This window comes from Talpa occidentalis, unplaced genomic scaffold (genome assembly GCF_014898055.3).
Source record: "Talpa occidentalis isolate TD23 unplaced genomic scaffold, MPIMG_talOcc4v2.1 talOcc4.3, whole genome shotgun sequence".
Taxonomy (NCBI): domain Eukaryota; kingdom Metazoa; phylum Chordata; class Mammalia; order Eulipotyphla; family Talpidae; genus Talpa; species Talpa occidentalis.
In genome coordinates this window covers 83,870,880-83,894,045 of record NW_023603184.1, presented here as the reverse complement: position 1 = coordinate 83,894,045, position 23,166 = coordinate 83,870,880, and the positions used below count along the sequence as shown (strand labels likewise).

Below are 23,166 nucleotides of genomic sequence, written 5' to 3'. Positions count from 1 at the left end.
AAAGGTTGGAAAACAATCCTACAAGCAAATGGACCAAAAAAGAAGGCAGGAACAGCTATACTTATATCAGATAAAATAGACTTCAAATTAAAAAAGGTAAAAAGAGACAAAGACGGACACTACATTATGATCAAAGGGACAATACACAAGGAAGAAACAACACTCATCAACATATACTTAACAAATGAAGAAGCACCAAAATGTATTAGACAATTATTATCAGCTCTGAAAACAGATATTAAAGAAAATACATATATAGTGGGAGACATCAACACCCCACTTTCATCAATGGACAGATCAATGAGACAAAAAATAAACAAAGACACTAGAGCCCTACATAAAGACATAGAACTCATGGACTTAACAGACATCTATAGGACATTGCACCCAAAAAAAATCTGAGTACACATTTTTCTCAAGCACACATGGATCATTCTCCAGAATTGATCACATACTGGGCTACAAGACAAACATCAACAGATATATGAAGACCGAATCATTCCAACTATCTTCTCCGATCACAAACACATCAAACTAGAAATAAATCATGAAAAGAAAACAAAGAACCCTCCCACTTCAGCAGATTGAAATCCACACTACTGGAAGATCACTGGACTAATTTCAAAGAAGAAATTTTAAAATACTCTGAGTTGAATGACAAAGAGGACACCACTTTCCAGAATGTATGGGATGCAGCAAAAGCAGTAATAAGAGGAAAATATATAGCAGTGCAGGCTCATATCAAGAAACAAGAAAGAGCTCGGAGAAACAACCTAATCTCACATCTCAAAGAGCTAGAAAAAGAACAACAAAAAAAAAAAAACCCTAAAGCCAGTAGAAGAAAGGAAATAACAAAAGTCAAAGCAGAAATAAACAAAATGGAAATTTAAAAAACAATCCAAAAGATCAAAGAAACCAAAAGTTGGTTCTTTAAAAATAAACAAAATAGACAAACCTCTAGCCAGGCTCACCAAAAAAAAAGGGAGAAAACACATATAAATAGGATTATAAATGAAAGAGGAGAAATCACAACAGACTCAGTAGAAATCAAAAGAATAATCAGAGATTACTATGAACACTTATATGCAAACAAACAACCTAGAGGGATGGACAAATTCCTAGAACAATATAATCATCCAAAGCTGGACAAAGAAGAAATAGAACTAAACAGACCAATTACAAGCAGTGAAATTGAGGCAGTAATCAAAGCACTCCCCAAAAACAAAAGCCCAGGTCAAGATGGCCTCACAAATGAATTCTACCAAACATCCAGCAGTGTATTAGTGCCTATTCTACACAAACTCTTTCAAAAAACTGAAAAAGAAGGAATACTACCAAATAAATTCTACAAAGCCAACATTACACTAACACCAAAACCAAACAAAGACAGCACAAAAAAAGAAAATTATAGGCCAATCTCCCTAATGAACACTGATGCAAAAATCCTCAACAAGATCCTTGCCAACAGAATCCAACAATGCATCAAAGGGATAGTACACCACGATCAAGTGGTATTCATCCCAGGGGCACAAGGATGGTTCAACATACAAAAATCTATCAGTGCAATCCAATACATCAACAAAAGAAAAAATAAAAACCATATGATCATATCAATAGATGCTGAGAAAGCATCTGACAAAGTCCAACATCCATTTATGATGAAGGCCCTTGAAATTCTCGGGATAGAAGGAACATACCTTAACATGATAAAAGCCACATACCACAAACCCACTGCCAATATTATTCTCAATGGTGAAAAGTTGAAGGCCTTTCCTTTAAGATCAGGAACAAGACAAGGATGTCCTCTCTCACCACTGCTCTTCAATATAATACTGGAGGTCCTAGCCAGGGCAATAAGACAAGAGACAGACATACAAGGAATCCAGATAGGGAAGAAGAAGTAAAACTATCACTATTTGCAGGCGATATGACAATATATGTAGAGAATGCTAAAAACTCCACAGAAAAACTACTCAAAATAATCAGCCAGTTCAGTTAGCAGGATACAAAATCAACACAAAAATAAGTAGGCTTGCTATACACAATCAATCTGAAGAAGAAATCAAGAAAACCATCCCTTTTATAACTGAAACAAAAAAAATCAAATACCTGGGAATAAACCTAACAAAAGAGGTGAAAGACCTATACAAAGAAAATTATAAAACACTTAAAAGAAATAGAAGAAGACACAAAGAAATGGAAAGACATCTCATGGATTGGAAGAATTAATATTACTAAAATATCCATCCTACCGAAAGCAATATACAGATTCAACACTATTCCAATAAAAATATCAATGACATTTTTCAAAGAAATAGAACAAATACTGATGAAATTCATATGGAACCACAAAAAAAAACACGAATAGCCAAAGCAAAACAGAGAAAGGAGATATCACACTTCCAAATTTCAAGCTAGACTAGCCATAATACAAAGTCATAATAATTAAAACAGTGAAGAATTAAAATAAAAACAGACACACAGACCAATGGAACCGAAGACAGACCCCAGAAATAAAGCCACACTTATATGACCATGATCTTTGACAAAGGAGCAAAGAACATGCAATGGAACACGGACAGTTTGTTCAATAAATGGTGCTGGGAAAACTGGACCACCACATGCAAAAAAATGAAACTAGACCACTTCTCACTGTGCACAAAAATCAACTCAAAATGAATAAGAGAACTGGACATAAGACCTGAAAGCATAAAATATATAGAAGAAAATATAAGTAAAACACTACAAGACACATATCACAATAACATCTTTAAAGACTCATCACCCAAAGCAAAGATAGTCAAGGAAAAGATAAGCACCTGGGATTACATCAAACTGAAAAGCTTCTGTACAGCCAAAGAGACATTAAACAAAACAGAAAGACACCCCACTGATTGGGAAAAAAATCTTTGCACTCCATTCAACTGATAAGGGACTGATCACAAAGATATACAAAGAACTCACACAGCTCAACAAAAACAAAATAAACAATCCAGTCAAGAAATGGGCAGAAGAACTTAAAAGACATTTCTCCAAAGAGGAAATGCTAATGGCCAACAGGCATATGAAAAAATGTTCAACATCCCTTATAATCAGGGAAATGCAAATCACAACCACATTGAGATACCACCTTAGAATGGCACATATCAAAAAAAAAAAAAAAAAGCAAAACAAATGTTGGTGAGGATGTGGTGAAAAAGGAACTCTCCTACATTGTTGGTGGGAGTGCAAACTGGTCCAACCACAATGGAAAGCTGTGTGGAGTTTCCTCAGTCTACTAAAAATGGAGCTACCATATGACCCGGCAATTCCACTCCTAGGGATCTACCCAAAGGACACAAAAACATTGATTCAAAAGAACACCTGTACCCCTATGTTTATTGCAGCTCTATTTACAATAGGTAAAACTTGGAAACAATCCAAATGCCCAAAAATAGATGACTGGATCAAGAAGATGTGGTACACATACACAATGGAGTATTATTCAGCAATCAAAAAAGATAAACTCATGCCATTCGCAGCAATGTGGATGGAGCTAGAAGGAATTATGCTCAGTGAAATAAGCCAGAAGGAAAAGGAAAAAATATTGGGAGTATTTCACTTATAGGAGGAATATAGGGGAACCAAATAAGACATCAGTGTAAAGACAATAACAACAGTACAAAACACAACAAAGCAAAAACAGACAATTATAAATCAGAGACATCCTGCAGGGGAGGAGGAGGGAGAGGGATCAGAGGGAGGGAGGGGCACAGGGGACTGAGGTGATGGAGTACGGGTGCATTGGTGAAGGAAACTCTATGGGGACAATGATGTAAAAAATAAAAAATAATAATAAATAAAAAGAGAAAAGAAAAGAAAACAAAAACAAGAAACTAAATTGATGAACCTAGCTGTATTTTGTATGGTGGAGAGGAATCTTGCTATTTTTTTAAATAAATTGAGACAGCTGCTCTCCCTCTCCCTTGAGGACAGAAAAAAAAGACTGTCACCTTCAGCCTGGTAGGTGAAGATAAAGAATGGGAGATAAGCTGGGCCTCCCCGGTGGCGCAGAGGTTGAGCGCTGGGTTGCGAAGCTGCCCGCGGCCTCTGCGGCGCCGGTTCGATCCCCGGCTGCTCCCCAGCCACCAGAGGAGGGTCCCACATGGCGTGCAGACCTCTCCTGCCGCCCGCTGCTCCCCTCAGCAGTGTACTTCGGTCCTTCTGCCTGCTCTGCTCCCCGCTCTGGCTCTGGTGAATTCTCTCACCCTCCCGCGCTTCTGACTGTACCCAGTGCATGTATAAACAAAACAAACAAACAAACCAGCAAACAAATAAATAAAGCATGCCTCTATATAAAAAAAAAAAAAAAAAAAAAAGAATGAGATAAGCGATGTCTAAAGGACAGAAGCTGGCTGGATGCAGGGGAGCTCGGGTATCTGCTCGGGTATTGCCAAACCACAAATGACTCCTCTTATCCCCACTCTTCCAAAACCATTTCAAATCTCACCTGTTCAGAAGTCTTTTTTTTCCCCCTTTGGTTATTTTCCCCTTTTTGAAACAACATGTCTTCTCCCCAAATGGCAGCTTTCTAGAGGGAAGGGGACAGGCTTACAAACCTCCTCTGTCTCCAAAGCACTTCTATGGAAAATGCATGTGCATAGTGATTCTGAAAGTAAGCCTCTGAGCTGCCTAAGAGTCTACAATCAACTCTGGTAAACACTAGATGCTTTTTCCAGGCAACTCCATATCTGTGTTGGTGGGCAACACTGAAATAAGAGTAAATCCAGTTCAGCCAAAATGTTTTATGTAAATGGCAGCAACAATGGAGTAAGTTAAAAGATTTGAGACGGGGGTTGGAGGGTGGATCAGTCACAAGTGTCCCACAGGGACTTCCAGCCTGGTGGAAACTGGGACTGGGTCTCTAGATGAATCAAATGACAGAAAATTGGCTTTAACACTTGGGAGTCTGCTGAGAGACCCCCTTCCCACTCATGGCATATGACTCTAACCACTTCAATTGGCTGTGGGCCACAATAAGATGGGAGCAGGGACGGGGGCATAGTGGCACTCTCTACTCCCTACCGCCTCACCTTCCTCCTTAAGGGCCACTGCAGCCACAAATCCAGCTCCACATCAGCCAACTCCCCGCTTCCTCTTCCTGTTCTTCTACTGCTGCCCACAGGCTTAGACATGAGGTTAGGGGAGCACTGGGATTACCGCCACACAAAGAAAATGACTTCCCTTCTCTTTCTAGATTAGATTTGTTCCAGATGATTTTCAGGCCCAGTCGTCACTCTGTTCTCACATGCTCTGTGATCCAGTTCATACAGGAAGAAGATGCAAGAGACACAAACACATGGGTACAGCAGTCCAGACAAGAAGAGGCCCCATCTCTGGGGTTAATGAGCAGCTGGGCCCTTTCCATGCCTGTTATTCCACACCTGGGACCTTCACCAGAGACAGCGGGTGTCTTCGATGAGGAAACGGCAGGCCATCCTTCTTCGCTGGCAATACCTTTGAGGAGAAAGTAGTCTCTGTGACGCAGGTGGAGACTTCCCCCCTTCTCCTCAGGTAGCCAGTTAAAGGAATGGCTTTCTGCCATGCTTCCTTACTTAAAAAATGCTCACAACACAGCACCAGAGGGCCCAAAACAGTTGACTTTAGACTAATCCCCCTTTAATGGGTTTGCATGGCAGCTGCTACCATCATTGTTTTTCTTAGCTTTCTTGAAATATGACACCCTAAGCCTCAAACCCTTCCTGAGGTAAAAGTGCGCAGAGCAGGGCACCTCCCTCCCCTGGGACTTCCAATAGATCAATGAGTCAGTATTTGCATAGATTCCCTCAGTCTCCATTTTCACAGCCATTTGCTCCCCCCTAGACACTCATACTTGCTCTCCTCCCTCCTTTCCTGTTGAAATATTTAAACATCAAGAATTGGCTAAAATTTACTGGTAGCAGATGAGGTGACTTCCCACTCTCCTCTGGCTGGGGCAGAGTGGGGGGCAGTAGGAACTGAGTCTTATTCTTTATCCCTGCTTGCTTCCTCTAACTCATTCCTAACCTACACCAGTCCTCTGGCTGAAAGACCACAGGAAAGGGCCACAGAGTCCCATCAGCAAACCCAGCTGCTTCTCCTCTGCCATTATTTTACTGCTCTCTCCGTAGAATCTGCCCCTCGACCAGAATCTGCCCCTTCTGAGAAGATTCCTCCTATAGCTCTGCATGCTTGTGTCTCTCCTTCAGCACCTCTCATTTCTCCTCTTTCTAATCATTCACCTTTCCAGGATGAAGTTTTTGTCAATCTTCTCTCTCCAAACCATTGCTCCATTATGCTACCACCACAAAGTTTGCCATCATCACATTCCATCCATTACTTTAAATTCAGCATCTTTCTTTAAATCAATTCATTTTTCCCTAAATATGCTTTCATACTTTTGTATTACTATTATCAGTACATGCTATAAATAGAAAGCAGTAGAAATACAATGAAAGCAATGCAATATTAAAGAATTCTAGCTATATATCATTGCCCACCATAGATTCCAAACCTAAGATCTGCTATGTTCTTTTGTTAAAAGGGAAATTCCAAAGTATTAGAAGATTAAAGACTAGCACCAAGCGGGGTTCTCTCTTTGACAGAATCAGTAGGACTGGAAGGAATGAAAAGAAAATAAATGCTCACTATATGATTCAATATTATCATGTCTGTGTACTGACTAAAATTACCAACTACCAAGATAATTTTCCTGCTGAATACTAGGGTTAGCACTTATTCCCTCATGATTCTCTTGAGGAGACTTGTTAACAATTGTGATTTCCTCAGTGGTTGATTAATTTCTTAGTTCCAGTCTAAGTTTTTTAAAAATGAGATTAGACACATAACATTGAAACAAGATAGACAACAGCACTGAAGTGTCAGAAGTCATTCAGAACAGCAGCAATCCATCTAGATTAGACCACAGATACATCCCAGGCAGGGCTTTCTATCAGAGCTGAAGTCTGGAATGAGTCCAGAGACTGCCCATCATCAACATCTCATCATGCTAGCCAACAACTGAAAGGTTTACATGCCAAATGCTGTACCACACATCTCATATTAATGCTCTTCAATCTTCACAATACCTCACGGGGTTGATGACACTGTTATTCCCAATATGAGGAAGCCAATGTTTAAAGAAGTTATGGAACAAGTCAGGATTTTCAGTACGTGGCAAATCCAGAATTTACACCAAGTTTCTCTAACTCCAGACCCCATCCCTAAACTCTTGCGTAATCCTTATACTGAGACACAAAGCAATTTTAAAACTCACAGACCTCAAATTAATAGCCTGCTGTTCTTAAGCACAATTAAGACAATGGGTTGACACAACAGGAAAACCATTCAATATGTAATTAAACATAATTACTGGTGTCCTCTGTTTGGGAAAATAAATTTCTCTTACTTAATAAGCTACAATTTTGGTGTGTGCTAAGAAAATGTTCACATCTTCAGTCTACATTTCCAGCACAAGCAGAGCTTATTGATCAAATTTCTTAGTGAGTTCGAGAGTGGCTCAAAGCTGTCTTCATTATGTAACTTCAAATCAAATAAGCTAGGGCTTGTAGGGATCTTAAACATCCTGTCCAACCCTGCATTTTAAAGATGGGGAAATCAGTCCAGAGAAGTAACTTCTCAAAAACATGCAGATCTTGGTCTCCTACTCAAGTGCGTAGTGTACCTCATAGCCAGACTGCGTAAGGCCAGAAACCTGGCTTTCCCCTTAGCAACAGTGTGCACTTGGTCAAGTTATTTAACCTTTGTGAGCTCCAACAGGAAAGATAATAATAGTAACTATCTCACAGGGTTTAATGAACTAATATATGTAAACACTAGGAACACTGGGCACATGGCATCTAGTTTATGTGTTTAGCCACCAATACTGTTTTAAACAGTAGGCTACACATGAATGATGAGTATAGTAAATACTTCAAGATTCTCATCAGGGCTGCAAAGAACAGCACTAAGAATGTGTCCTTATCTGCCGAGGAACTGTGAGAGGAGATCTTTAAAATCTGCAGCATGGATCACAATCTATGAAGCAAAGGAGCTAAGCCAGGGTTCTTTCAAGGGAGGAGAAAGGAACAGGAATCAGACCTCAGTGCCTACTATTAGGCAGAAATAAGTCTCATGTCAGTAGCCTTGTGCTTGTAAAGGTAGACTTACTTGTTTGGAGAATCATGTTTCCAGAAGAGCAAACTTAAAAAAAAAAAAAAAAGCAAATAAGCAAATATTTATTGAACTGATACTTAGTAAAAAATCCTAGGTACTGTATAACACATAAAGAAATTTAGGGTAGACTGACCAAGGAAAGTGTGGCAAAAACCTAGAATTAGACACCACTTCTTTCTCCAACACCATAGCAGACATCAGTAATCAATCACAGCACATTGCGCACAGAGCATAAGTACAGCTCATGTACCTACAGCCTTATAATTCTCAATTCAGTGCTCAAGAAAGCTATTGCCAGACCTTAAGTGTCAAGTTTTAGGGGATCAGGGTATAAGCAGGCATCCCAAGAATGAGGCATGGGATAGGCACCAAGAATTATTAAAACTCGATAGGCACCAAGAATTATTTTTACTTTGATAAGATGTTTGCATTTACATCAGCTAATAACATAATACAAAATATATCTTCTGTATTTTGGCAAGGAAAGAGTTTAAAGCATCCAAGTAACAATATGCAGAAGCAATGTGAGATGCTATTATTATAAGTCTCTTTACTGGAATATACAAGATGGCTCCCAAAGCTTTTTCATTCTTCTCAGTCTCCCAGGAGAAAAACTAACAGCACCTTCATTTGAAAGGTAAACAGTATGAAAGGAGAAAGTAAGAAATGTTTGAAGGAACAGAGGCTGCGTGGTGTTTATTAAAGATACGCTGGCAGTTTGGGCATTCTCAACCTTGCCCCCTATAGGATCAATGGGCGGAGAACTAGGACTCAGAGAAATAAAACCACAGGAAGGGGGTCCAGAGCTGTGAGAGGCATTTCTGCTGGTCTACTAACCACAGAAGTGTTGTCAGTCTCTGCACATAGAAAGGAGGTACTAAAATGAGGTGAAAGAAAGGCAGGATTTCTGTTCTATCAGGGCCCAATCCTGTATGCCATTTCCTACCCTCCAACCCCAATCCTCTGACCCTACCCCAAACCCAGGTCCATGCTCAGCCCACCAGTAGGAAAAGCAAGTAACAGACACTACTTAATTCTTCTCAAAAACCTTTTTAAAAAACTATACCTTGCTTACATTTGTTCCGAGTGCCCTAGCCTCTGTATAGCACACTGACCCTTTAAGAAAAGCCTGTAACTGAAGCCATTTATCTCCCAAGGACATTATCCAGATTCCCTCAAGGACTGTAAATAATGTCTCCTCTGAGGTACCAGAAATTGATGGGAAGAGGGTTCAGGAAGACTCAGAGGCCTTAGCTGAGCTGAGGGAATGCCTGCTCCAGGGTGGCACATAATCCCAGCTAGTTACAGAGCAGTGCTGGGAAGCTTAAAATCATTTCATTGGTAAATAAATACCTGCTATAAAGAATAAAGAAACTATTTACTTCTCAGTTTTAATTCTCTTCATTGATGTTTCAATGTGTTTTCTTTTTAATTTTTTGAACAAGAAAAATGTTTTTGTGGTTCAAACAGCAAAAGGTATAAAACAGTTTATGTGAAAAATCTCCAATGCCAGCTGCTCAACTCTTACCAGGCCAACCCAGCTGCAGGTCCTCACCCATGGTTCTTTGTACAGACAGAAGATCTGCCTCTACCTTGCTTCTTTCACTTAACATATCTTGAGGATCTTTCTACATATTGATATTTAGAAAGCTTTTCACAATAAACTTCATGTTTAATTTACATCTAACGTAGATTTGAAGTATTCCACCAGATGATTTTGTTAGGGGGAAAGAATGTCCTGAGCAAACTCCATACAGGCTTTGTGGACTCCACCCCCTCTCCATCAAGACACTGGGAACTACAAATCCCATGATCACCAAAAGGAAGGTTGTGAGGACTTGAGGGCGGAGTTAAGCAGCTATGTTCTTTGTTTGAGTATTTAACTGGCCATGTGGCCTGGGGTCTCTCTCTTGGCCATATGGAGCACTCAGTTTTTCACCAGCTTGGTGGGTCATTGGGATTCCAGGTCAGCAGAACAGTTAGGATGCATATATGAACTTATCTCCCTCTTTTTCTCCCTGACTTATTCATTTCCCCATTTCTCTTTCCCTTGTAAATAAATCTTTTATCAACCTTTTGTGTGTGTCTGCAATTTAGCATTAATAAGTCCCCTTTAAGTGTGCGGGTGAGGACCCACAGTTAGGCAACCCGTTTTATATGGGGGTTGCTCTGTAACAATTTGACAATCATGTACACTGATGTAGTCATCACCTAAAACAAGATGTAGGACATTTGTATTGTCTTCCTTTCTAGTCAACCCCACCTCAGCACCGCCATCTTTGATTTCTGTCACTATAGTACACTGTTTTTTATATACCTGCTAATGATATAATGATACCCTGTTCCTATTAGAGACCAGTCATCAATTCCCTAAGTTATCTCACCCCTCCGGGAAGCTTCCCCCAACACAGCTCCTGCCCACACCTCCTGCCCCATTCTAGCCCAGGTGCCCTTCCACTGGTCCCACATGTGGCCTTGCCCCCAACACTGTCTGAAATGACTGCTCTCTTCTCCCTCTGGTCTGTAAGCGAGAACTCCATTCTTTGTCACCAATGTACCTCTAGTACCTATTGAAATGAAATATTAAACCCTTTCCCCAAGGAGCTTTGTAATTAGAAAATAAAAGTGTCAATTCCCTGGGGCCTCCCCGGTGGCGCAGCGGTTGAGCGCTGGGTTGCGAAGCTGCCTGCAGCCTCTGCAGCCGGTTCGATCCCCGGCTGCTCCCCGGCCACCAGAGGAGGGTCCCACATGGCGCGCAGACCTCTCCTGCCGCCCGCTGCTCCCCTCAGCAGTGTACTTCGGTCCTTCTGCCTGCTCTGCTCCCCGCTCTGGCTCTGGTGAATTCTCTCACCCTCCCACGCTTCTGACTGTACCCAGTGCATGTATCAAACAAACAAACAAACAATAAATAAATAAATAAGACATGCCTCTAGAAAATTAAAAAAAAAAAAAAAGTGTCAATTCCCTGATCAATGTTGCCATGGAAGTGACTAAATGCAAACTTCATCTCACAATTAACATCAACTGTCAGAAAGGAGGCCAGAATCTTGTAAAGAAGCAAAGGCAGGTCAGCCCTGTGATGAAGAGACACTCACAGGGCTGTTTGCAAATGGGGAGTGGCCTCTGTGTTAGTTGTCTGCATTGGCCTACAAGAAAAACTGAGGGGATATTATAAGAATTGAAGTCTAAGGCCCTCATTGGTGATGACGCAGGGGCTATGTCTCCACTATCAAGCTATCAGCAGCCACTGCAGCCCAAGTTCGCTCCCCGGCCAGGGAGCTACCCACATGGCACAGCAGACCTCTCCTGACTCGCCCTCTGCTCCCCTCAGCAGTATATTTCAATAGATCCACCTGTTCTGCTCCCTACTCTGTCTGGTGAATCCTCTCACCTCCCATACCTCTAGCCTACACCCCAGTTCTTGTGTGCATAAATAAATCTTTAAAAAAAAAAAAGAATTGATATCTGAGGTTTTGAAAACAAATCAGAGGCCCATCTTGGGTTTAGCATGAAACATGCACAGGTAAGACCTTCTTCTACCAACAGATCACTGGGCCGTAAGCTTTAAATAGAAAAAGGGGAGGTAGGTTATTGGACAAAGAATGTCCACAATGATGTGGGTTTACGATTGAGGGGAGATAAGTTATCAGGAAAATCTCTACTTCAAGGTCTGAGAAGTAGGTGGTATTGTCAAAATAGAGACATCTTTGGAGAACACTGAAAATTGAGCTGCAGAGAGGGCAAATAAGAAAAATCACAAAATCAGCAGATTAGCTTCCAAGGAACAATCAAATGCGCTTCCTGAACAGTAGAAAAATAGTTCAATAAATCTGACTGAGCAGTCAGATTCTGGGGCAGCTCTCGACTAAATTATCTCTGTATTGGTTTGAGCTGAGCTTGAAGTAGGGCAGGGATAAACAGCAGGTACCCCAAATGCTATTACCTTGCTCACTCAGTGCCCCAGGACCATCCTATATTTAGCCATGAAAGCAGGAGCGGAATATAAGGGTGCAGGGGTAAAGGGAAGACCCCACCTCATGGAATTCATGAGGAAGACATTCCCATTAGTTAGCTCAGGAAATCTGTTGAATCCATTTTTAAGGAGCCTATATAAGTGAGGACTTTTGACTATACAGTTTTTGTTTTTTTTTCCCACAAAGCACAAGCATGGCTAGAACGTTCTCATTCAAGAGACTGAGATAAATCCCTTTAATTTGCTTTACTTCACCTGTTTTCTATTCCTGTTTAGCCAAAAGCTGAAACTGCCAAGGGTTTTTAACAATAATAGCTGCAACCATATTGAAACATAAATAAAAGGAAACAGTAGGATGTAGCTACTTATGTTTTACCATCGAATCTTTTTTAAAAGATTAAAATGTCTCCTCCACCAAAAGAATTATATAGGTAAATAATTCTGAAAAATATACCATTTAATTAATATTCTAAATATAGCAAGCACATAATACAATGGTTTTTATTTCAGAAGCAAGGACTATATATATATATATATATATATATATATATATAGTCTCTATTTCACAGAAAATTTCCTTCTGCATATTGGGTACCTGTTATTAATATGAACATCGGTCCTTCAAATATTACTGTTCTCAGTTTATATTCATTCCTGGCAAATACATGTCTCTTTTCTTTGTAAAAATTTGAAAACTGCTGCTCCAGTACAAACGTTCTCATCACAAAATTGTGCAATAGGCCCACCATTCATAGAATGGCAATTACAATAACTCAGTCCCAAATGGATGTCATTTTTTAGCTTTTTAGGTTCCTATTGTCTTTTCTCATGGCATTGTACAACCTCTTGGAATGCCAGTCAGTTCCAGCAAGACAAGGTAAATGATACTAAGAATCATCTCCCTATTCTCTCCTATAGGGCACTCTCAATCCCTTCCCAAAACATTTGACTTCAATTCTCTTTTCTAATTAAATAAAACAGGACAGGTATCAGCTCCAAAGGGGAGGAAGTCTATAAAAAATGGTCTAACTGTTGTAGTGTTCTTTTCATTCAGCCCTCTTCCCCACAGTGACAGCAACATCTGACTTTCAGGGAAGCCAATGGCAATACTCCACATTCAAAATTCATTCCCTCCTACTTGGCCTCTCTGCTCCCTTGGTTGAAAGTTCAGCTCAGCATGTTTTTCATGCTCACAAAATCACTCTCTGGTGGTGCGCCCCAGGAGTTGTCCTCTGGGGAAGCTGAGCCTTCTTATCAGGAAAAAGCAAAGAAATCTGTTGTGGGCTCTCACCTACAGAAGAAAGGTTTCAGTTTTGTCATCTCTGAACCCCCATGTAGCAGACCTATTGTGCATACTACCTACAGTGGATAAAATTGTATCCCCACAAAATTGTATCCCCACAAAATTCCTGTGTTGAAGCCCTAACCTCCACTGTGACTATATTCAGAGACAGAGCCTCAAGGAAGCAATTAAGGTTAAATGAAGTCACAAGAGTGAGGCCTGAACAATAGGACTAGTGTCCTTAAGAGAAGAAGAGCAACTCTAGAGACTTCTCACTTTTAAACCATATATCAAGAAGAGGCCATGTGGGAAAAGACAGAGTAAATGTCATTTACAAACCAGGAAGAGATGTCTCATCAGAAACCCACTCTGCTGGCATCTTGATCTTGGACTTCCAGTCTCCAAAACTGTGAGAAAATAGATTTCTATTGTTTCAATCATCCATCCTGTGGAATATAGTTAGGGCAGCCAGAACAGACTAATACACCATCATGCTGTATTGGATTGGAACAGGCTATGTTTTTCTACCAAAAAAAATGTACAGCAACTTCAAGGAGTCATTTTGAAACATAAATATTAAAAGAAAAGGTCACAGGAGAATATTCACAATATTTTTATAAAAATTTTATAGATTCAGGACCAAGCAAAAGTAAGCAATATATCATTTAGGCCTAAAATCATTTGCAGTAAAACCATAAAGGGAAATGATAAAAGCAAAATTCAAGAAAGTGCTTTCTCCTAGGATGAGAAGCATCCCAGTGCTTGGTACAGCACTGTTATATGGATGAGACTCCATGGGTGTTCACTTAATTGAGTAATTTATTTGTGTTACATATATTGCTTTATAGCCACTAAATAATTTTATTGTGACATTTTATAATTATTTTAATATTTATAATTTTAAAGGATGTTGGAATAATGTAACACCTATCAGTTACCAGTGGTTATTCTGGAGATAGAAGCCATGGGCTATTTCTACATTACAAATTCTACCATCCTAAATCTTCTTAATTGTCATAAAATGCATATATAATCACATTTGGAATAAAAAGTTAAGAACTTTAAAGGAGTAAAAGAAACTACTGACCACAGTGATTACCTTCAAAGTTTCCTTAACCTTACCTCCCTATTTCCATTTTCCTGAGAATAAGTTGGATGAACAATTGACCATCTTTAAGAAAAAGAAATCGGTTCATCTAAAATAGTTTTGATCTTTAGACTCTATGGCACACTACTGATTTATTTTATAAATGACACATAAAATTATTTGAAATGTATACTTCAGCTGAAATTAAACCACATTTCTTGAGATGAAAATAATAACTATGAGGTTATAATAATAATTCAATCACTCTGTAGTCTAGTTATTAGGAAACTTCTAGGAAACAGATATTCAAGGAAGGAAATCTCTTATTTCCTTTCCTTTTAGGCAATTTAGGCAAATTACAGACATTTCCCTTTCAGAACTGAAGGCTATCAAGAGAATTTCAAGTATAGTTCATTTGTATTAATGTCTTCAATTTAGAATTTCCTGAACCTTTCTTTCTGTATGATGGCAGTTTTCAGTTCAAATTGAAATAATTTTGTCAAACTAGTAAGTTGAAAATCAAAAGAAGTTCTGTGTGTAGCTTCTACATTTTAATAGAAGAGGAAATTATTTGAAAGCAATCATTTTCCACACTTATTGAATCTCTAATTTCCTTCCTTTTTGGCTCTGCCAACTGTATAGCTGAATAAAACCTGATGGAATTTGGATATTCAATACAAAACAGTTTTTATTCTTTGGAAAATGGAACCACTTTGCAAAATTTGCCCTAAACTTAAGGTATCTCAGACTCAATAAATCCTGAGTACAATTCCATTACTTATCAGTTGTACTAGCATTATTTGGGTGTGTGTATGTCAGTCTCTTTTATTAGACAGTAAGTCGGTTAAGGTGGTTTAAATGAATGGTGCTACTTAAGGAATGCTTGAATGAAGTTGGGTCAAATTATGGTAAATTTCATAAAAGAAATATGTGGGCAGTTCCTTTACTTTGCAGGTTGGACTGAAGGAGGGAGGGAGAGAGGAAAAATAACCAAAAATAATTTCAAATGGGAAGACGACAAGAAGAACCACAAGAATTTCTGTATTAGTCATTCATTTCTTCACGTATTGTGTAGCCATTATGAATCATATACTGAATATGAAAATAAATCAAATTATGCATATCAAATTATACCTCAATAAAGATGCTTTTAAAAGGAAAAAAAGTAATCAAGCAAACCCCCGCTGCAAAGGGGCTCAAAGTCAGGTAATTCTGTGAAAGGAGGTAATTGAGACAAAAGGAAATGCCTCCCAATGAGTTTCTAGGGTGATGGCAACATCATCAACAAAGACCTGAAAGAGTGGAAGTGCAGGCTGAACTTGGGGTACAGTGTACAGTTGGTTGGCAATGGCAGAGTCCTGAAGTGGAGTGGAGTGCTCATGGCAAAAGGCTGAGGGGAACATATTGTACAGGGATTTGCTAAATCACAAGAACTAAGTTGAGGAGTTAGATTTATTTTAGTAAGCAATGGAGAGTCCTTAAATGTTTCTGAGCAGAGAACTGACGTATTCTGAGTGCTACTTCAGAAAGATGTCAGCTACAGCATTCAAGAGAAACTAGAGATTGCAGAGCAAGCAGGGAATTGTTTTCTAAGATCATTACAATCCAAGTAAGACACAATCAATATCTTCAAGACCTGTTCAGGATTAAAACCAAAACAAAATAGGGCTAGAATGGTACTTCTTTACAATAACCATTTATTAATACCTATATCAAACTTTGTTTCAAGATCAAGAAACTGACCAGGATTCCTGCCATCACTGTTTTTATTTTAGATTATCCTGGACATCCTTGCCCATGCAGTAGAAAAAGAAAAAAGAAATAAAAAGCATTTATTTTGAAAAGATGGAAACAACTCTTTAAAAGAGTTTTGTAATATAGCTGAACCTACAAATGAATTTAGAATAAAAATAGACTATTAAAATAAAGAACATGGTGAACACATAATTTCATAAGAAAAGCATCATAATCCTGAAGATCCATGTAAATGAGAAACACATTGAAACATCCAGAAGTCTACTCTAGAAGTCTTCTCATTCTAAGACTGTAATTGTATTCTTTGGAATGCCCTACATAGCCTTCTAGATGGAAATCACAACAATAACATAGAAGCTGATTCTGGCCTTCATGTATAATTTGCTATCAATGCAAGAGCAGCAACAGGGGGAAAAAATTCTCCACTTTCAAGTGTAGCCCCAATTTACAGCTACCTTCTCCTACCATAGTTCCCAAATGAATGTCTCAGCACAATGGCTTTTATGGGAAACACCAAGTAAAAGCTAAGCAGCAGTATTGCTGACTGGAGCGGGTGGGTGTTGAGGGAAAATCATATATGACAGCCAGCCAGCAGCTGAAAAAATTTATCTACCAGCTATTGGGTTTAAACAATATATGTTAATGTTTGGGGTGATAAGGACCAAAAACATTTGAAACCCATTTGGAATAGATGAGAACTTAAGATTCTGCATTGTACTACCAGGCATAAAACTGAAAAGTAAACTTCAACATTACCTGCTTGCATCGGAGCCTAATAAAGAATGTTTGAGTCCAAGAGATGCACACGTTTAAGGGGAATACTTCATGGAAATATTTTGAACTAGCTACAGGCTAGAATAGACTAATAAATCAACCGTTTTGAATTTCAATTCCTCTAGTCCAATTTCAAGACTCTCCACAGCTGATTCCTTCCTGTCTGTTCTAATCTTACAGTTCTTCTCCACTAATGTTTCTTGAATGTGGCTCACACACTTGTTCACACACTTCCTCACTCCCTCAAGCACAGGGTCACCTTGAACAGCTTTTCTCCCATGTGAGGTTTCTTATCCCATCCTTCCTTTCTCTTTATCTCCTTCTCTGTTTTTTGAGTTTTATACCATGAGTGTCTTAATTTGTCATTTTAAAGCCTATGATTTAGCCAAAGTTATAAATTATTCACAAACCAATTCATTTCTTAATACTTTGATAATTAAGGCACCAAAAAAGAGTGATTAAGCCTGTGCAATAGAGGGTAGTACTTTGCAATTCAAAGTAAATTTTGTAAGAAAGGAAATCTTGTCCTCTAGGTAAATTAAGAGAACAAAGACACTGGCAAAGGGCCCATAGCACTTCTTTCCTCACTTTCCTTCCCTATTCGAGATTTACTCTTCATATTGCCTTTTTTTTGTTGTTGTTTACCTTACCAGGTTCTTCTGTACCAGGCCTGGGTTTGCCAGTGATGCCCACAGGATGACGAGCAGGTTAGTGGGCTCCCCCACAATTAAAGAGCAAGCTGGTCCATGGAGTATATATGGCTCTTCTGAGTGGTATCGCCACACTTCCTAGAAGTAGGATGGATCCCCAACAGATGCCCCAGGACATCTAATGAGCATATCCCTGTGTGTGCTGCTGTTAAGACAGAAAAAGACTGAAGTTCATTGACCACAAAAGCAGAAATAATGATATCTGTGACTATGTAAGAAGAATCCTGAGTTAAACTCAAGTGTAAATCACATCCTTCAATTAATTCCTCTAATGGATGTTGGGGGGCAGAGCACAGCAAGCCTTCCAACTGTCAGAGACTCCATCACACCAGCCTGACCCTGGAAGTAACCACTGACAGCAATATCTCATATTGAAACAGATCACTGAATACTTAACACTATTAATTAAAAATTTATATAAATGAAAGGAAATGCCTGGAACAAAACCCTAGCTACATGAATCCCAGACCACTGCTCTACAAATTACAAATCACCTTGTCTTTACCTCCTTTGCTTCATAAGTGAATTCATTTGGGGATGAATGAGATTCTCACATAACCCCCAGGGATTGTAGGAGTTGATAAATCCTATAGAAAGCAACAGGATATATTTAACAGGATCAATTAATATGTTTACACCTTGGGGCCAATAAATCTACTCCTGACAACACATCCTGCAGATAGAACCCAACAAAAGAAAACAGGTCTGTGCACGCAGACATTCACTGAACCCTCACCCAAAGCAAGGGGAAGCCAGACCTGAACGATCAGCAGCAGCAAATGGGTTGGCAAATCATGACCCATCAATCTAACGGACATGTCATCACTGAAAATTACAGCCAGGACAATATTACACATGGGAAAATATTTATGGAGTAAATACCAGCAAAAAACCAAAGCATAAGTGTGTATCTGTCGTTGGTAATACAATTTTTAATGTTAAGTATCAACCAAGAGAGAAAAAAAAGAGGATATAAAAATTAAAATGGATGATGTAGAGTGGAGAGATTATGGCTAATTTTGTTGTTACTGGGCTTTCATGTCACCATCACAGTGTTTTTTTTGCCATTTACAAAGGAGGAAAAATCAATTCCATGTCAACCCAGACAAAGAGGACATGAGTGGGGATGGGAAAGAGATTTTTTTCATCACTGAATCAATTCCTTCCCCAAAGAGTTGTGTGGCCTTCACCTGCAAGGTGGTGTCTCCCCCACACAGATGCCAGGACAATGAAGGGGGCCCTCGGAGTAACAAAGGCAGCGTTTCCATGGTTTCCCAGCACAGTGTGGCCTCCCCCCACTAGTCCCTCTAATGGGTGCTTTTGTGTTGGTGGCAGCAGTTTGCAGGCACCCAAAGGGAAATACATTTCCAGAACAAGAGATTTTGTCATTCCTACCGAGCATGAGCGACAGAACGGAGACAGGTGCTCCCGGTGCTCCAGGCCTAGAAATGAAACATCACAAGTTTTGGGAGGTCCACAGGATCCGAGAGGCCAGCAGAGCAGTGAACCTGGAGCACCCAGCACAGGGCACAGCGGGGAGGACCCCAGGCCTGCTCTCCCTTTCCCAGCTGACTGCGTCGGAGCCAGGCAACAGGGTGGCATTTTTCAAACCATGTACCGTGTCACCTCTTAGTGTTCTCACTGTCATCCGCTACAAATGCGTCGCAAACCCACTACTGAACATAATTACAAGACGTGCATGAACGGCCCCTCCCAGGAGCCCCAGGCAGCAATCCTCAATGTCAGATTTGTTGAGGGGAGCAGGAAACACAGGAGATAGACCAGTTTAACCGCACTCATCACTTCTCCACTATTTTCTCAACAATATTTAAAATGGAACTTTGCAATTTTGTAGAACTGCAAAGCAATTGAGGCTAAAGAAGCAGGCAAGGTGACTTCTACTCCAGCTTCAAGATAAGGCACAAATGTCCATGTCTGAGGTTCCCCGAAGTAGAACATAGATGCTGCAGTCTCCCGACGTATGTTAACTCCCTAAACTCCAACAAGGCTTGCTTTCCTTTCTTTGCACATTCATCCCACGCTCGTTTTTTAACTTAATTTCTCCCATACGACTGTATGATTATTGATGGCAGGGATTTTGTCTTAACCTAAGTCCACAATGTTTCACAGTGAGCTTGGCACCCTGTAGGCCCTGGATATACCAGAGTAGAACTGAAATAAATAAGTGCAAAAACAATGAGAATGTCAGCATCTAAATGTTATAGTGACATCCAATAGAAATAGAATGCCAACCAAAAATGTAAGCCACTCACATAACATTAAATTTTTTAGAAGTCACATTCAAAAAAAAGTAAAATGAAGAGAAATTCATTCTATTGATGTTATTGAACCCAATATGTCTACTATATTATCATTTCAACAACATGTAATGAATGCCACAAAGTCAATGAGATTATTTACATGCCCTTTTTTGGTACTGTCTTTGAAAGCCAGTGTACACTGTACATCTCTTAAACACCCCAGTTTGGACTACCCACCGGCAAGCGCTCCACAGTCACATGAGGAGAGGCTACCATTTCATACAGTCCAGTATCACACTGACACTGCAAAAACTCTACAGGACACAAAGACACCACTTTATAAAAGGAACATTTTCCTAGTAACAAAGAAGTTTGATTTCCAGTTTTCCATTAATCTCCATGCTACCGCTTTATATTTGTTTTCATGGAGCTAAAGAAATATCAAATAGGTGTATATTTGCCCCTTTAACAAGCTTGTTTGGATAAATGTCTAGATCTGAAAACACTGTTTTAATTAGATCCTCGAGTCAAGTCTTTACCAAGAGCTGTATTTATTAAGGAAAAATTAACAAACACATGAGCGAGCAAACACTGCTCTAGAATATAGTACTTAGGGTGGTTTTCTCCAACTTGTTTGAGCAGATAATTAGTAGGCTGTGTTGTTTAGTAATTATTACCAAAGAGCTAAACACTTCCCTATTAAAGTCTACTTTTCACGAATATTACATAAACAAACGATTAGTAGTTAAGAGTAGGCTTTGGTGCTATCGTGATGGCATGAGTACCAGGGATCCAGGAATTCCAGAAGGCTCCCCTCACATTCAGCCCCCTCCTTCTTGCTGGCTGAGCAGGTCTGCTCCACACAGGAAGTCACACAGCAGGTATCGGAGCATCACCTGGGTCAGTGCTAGTGCCCATCATCCCGATACCAAATCGGGCCAAAGTCTTGACAACAGAGGCTTATGTGGCCTTCCTACCTTTCTCACCTTAACCACCTCACCATCCCACAGCCAAACCTATTCTCAGCTTGAGACCAGCCCACATGGATCTGAATCTGGGATCCCAGACTAACTTATCCACTCAGTAGCATGAGAAAAGATGGGGAAATAGCCCCCAGAAGCCAGCCCAGGTCAGCTTACCAGAGGCCAGATGCAGGGAGAAACTGACCACCATGTGGATCCTGCCCCAGTCACCAGGGCTGACCAAGGTTTGGACACTGACCCATCAGATTGGCATTTGTTCCTCTCTGTGGGGCAGGGGACAGCTATAAAAGGGGAACAGAGAAGTTCCCCGAAGACTGCCCAAAGTTTCTAACGTCAGATGCAGTTGTGTACCCAGCCTCCCAGATGAAAATCAATAATCTCCGAGGAGTGAGGTGCCAAACAGTTTGTTCAGAGAAAAACTACACTACAGCCTCCTCAGAGAACTGAAGCAGACTGTTCTTCATTTTCTCAGAAGGTGAAATGAAACCTGGAAATGGAAGAGAATATTTTCTGAGAGAGCCTGGAAAAGGAAGACTCCCTGAGTTTTGTCAATCCAGAATGATGCAATCACAATCTTGAAATAAAATGTTCCTAAAATAATAATATTGATCGGCAGCTCTTACAACTATATTCAGCAGTCTAGGAAGTTAAAGCATAAATTACTGAAATTTTTTTATTTCCACTTTTTCTCCAATCACCTCTCCCTTCAAATGATTTATTTTAATGAAAAAAGGGAAAAGAAACATAAAAAGAACTACGAACCTTTTTTCTTGAAGTATTATGTGGCTCTGAATTTTATTCTCACCCATGTTTCCCTTCAGCTCTGTGGACTGACTTCATTATTCCACACATATCAAGGATGGGCACTCACTGACTGAAAGGGTAATAAGCACTAATACATCTACACACACCTGAAGACTTGCAGTGGTGCCATCTAGTAAAGCTGGGACTGTGCTTGGAAGGCAAATGAGTGGTGTGTCTGCCTGCTTTCCTGACATTTAAGCAAGCCAGATAAAGCAAGGGGAAGCAGCAGCAGGGGAAAAGCTACAAAGCATGAAGCTCTTTAAATAGCTTTTCTGGGTGTCACTGCAATGCTGGTGTTGGTTCGTTAAAAAGGATAACAAGGACATGACCATTGTTAAGGGAGATGGGCTGGGAATCTTGATTAGCCCTGATAGCTCCGGGTGTGTTTCTATTGCCACATACAGTGACTCTATGTCTAAAGCCTTCTTCTTCTTTCAAGGTTGCTACGCTACGTGCATTTTTTTCCTTGCTTGAAATCAATAGCAGCTAGAATTCCGATTTGAGCAAACCAACTGCAGAAGAAATTTAGGGGGGAACTTTGGTTATTTGACATTAAGGAATTGCTCATATTTTCATTGTGATAACATTATTGTGGTTTTAAGAGTTCTGATCTTTTAGACATAAATGTTAAAAATTAGGGATAAAATGATATAGGATTTGAGACCTGTACAATATGGAGGGAATCCTATTACAAGATTTCACTTAAAAACATGAGTGATTTGGGCGAGAAATGTTAGGAGGGTAAGATCAGTCAGTCATTTGAAGGTTGAAACTGTCAGTAATTTTGTTATTTGTTCTACTTTGGTGTTGGGTAAGGAAAAATGTCAGGCTTTTCTGCCCTCCTGCCATGAGGATAGATGATGGATCCTTGCGGTCCTGAATGCATGCCTGATGGCGGGCACCTGGAGTAGGGTGTGGGCATAGGTAGATGGGATTCCCCTGGGCTGAGACTGGGTTTTTAAGGGCGGCGTCACGGGGATGCCAGGAGAAGCCGAGAGAGAAGCAAAGAAGCAGAGATCACCGGAGAGCCCAGATAGAGTGAGAATTTGCTGGGGCCAGCAAATTCTCAGCACCCCTGCCTGCTGCGTACCTGGTAAATCCCAATTAAAGCCTGCAAAAGCCACTGAGGACTCTGACTCCTCCTTCACCCAGTCTGCTGGATATTAGAAAACCTGCACTGTGGTTGACCCTACATTTGGTGTACATCTGAAATTTTTTATGTTTTGTTTTGTTTTTTTCAGAGTACTGGTAACGAGGGAGGAAAGGGGGGAAAAAGTGTTCTTCTTTTAGGAGAGGACTTTGTAATCCCTTCGCAACTTACTGTTCCCTAAGTACTATCGAGGC

General features: G+C 40.0%; 1 protein-coding gene and 1 long non-coding RNA gene across 5 annotated transcripts in view; one reads left to right on the top strand and one right to left on the bottom strand.

Annotated features, from left to right (window-relative positions):
- The window catches only part of LOC119255816 (uncharacterized), a 33,569-nt gene extending 26,885 nt beyond the window's left edge, over window positions 1-6,684 (top strand). The window contains exons 4-5 of one of the 2 annotated variants that reach the window (XR_005127548.2): window positions 5,304-5,527; window positions 6,563-6,684. This is a non-coding gene — a long non-coding RNA (uncharacterized LOC119255816). Of the gene's footprint in view, window positions 1-5,303; window positions 5,554-6,562 lie in introns of both variants that reach the window. The other variant, XR_005127547.2, reaches the window with a different exon arrangement.
- KIF5C (kinesin family member 5C) overlaps window positions 1-23,166 on the bottom strand; it is a 167,044-nt gene that overhangs the window by 122,353 nt on the left and 21,525 nt on the right. The gene's annotated exons all lie outside the window — the stretch shown is intronic.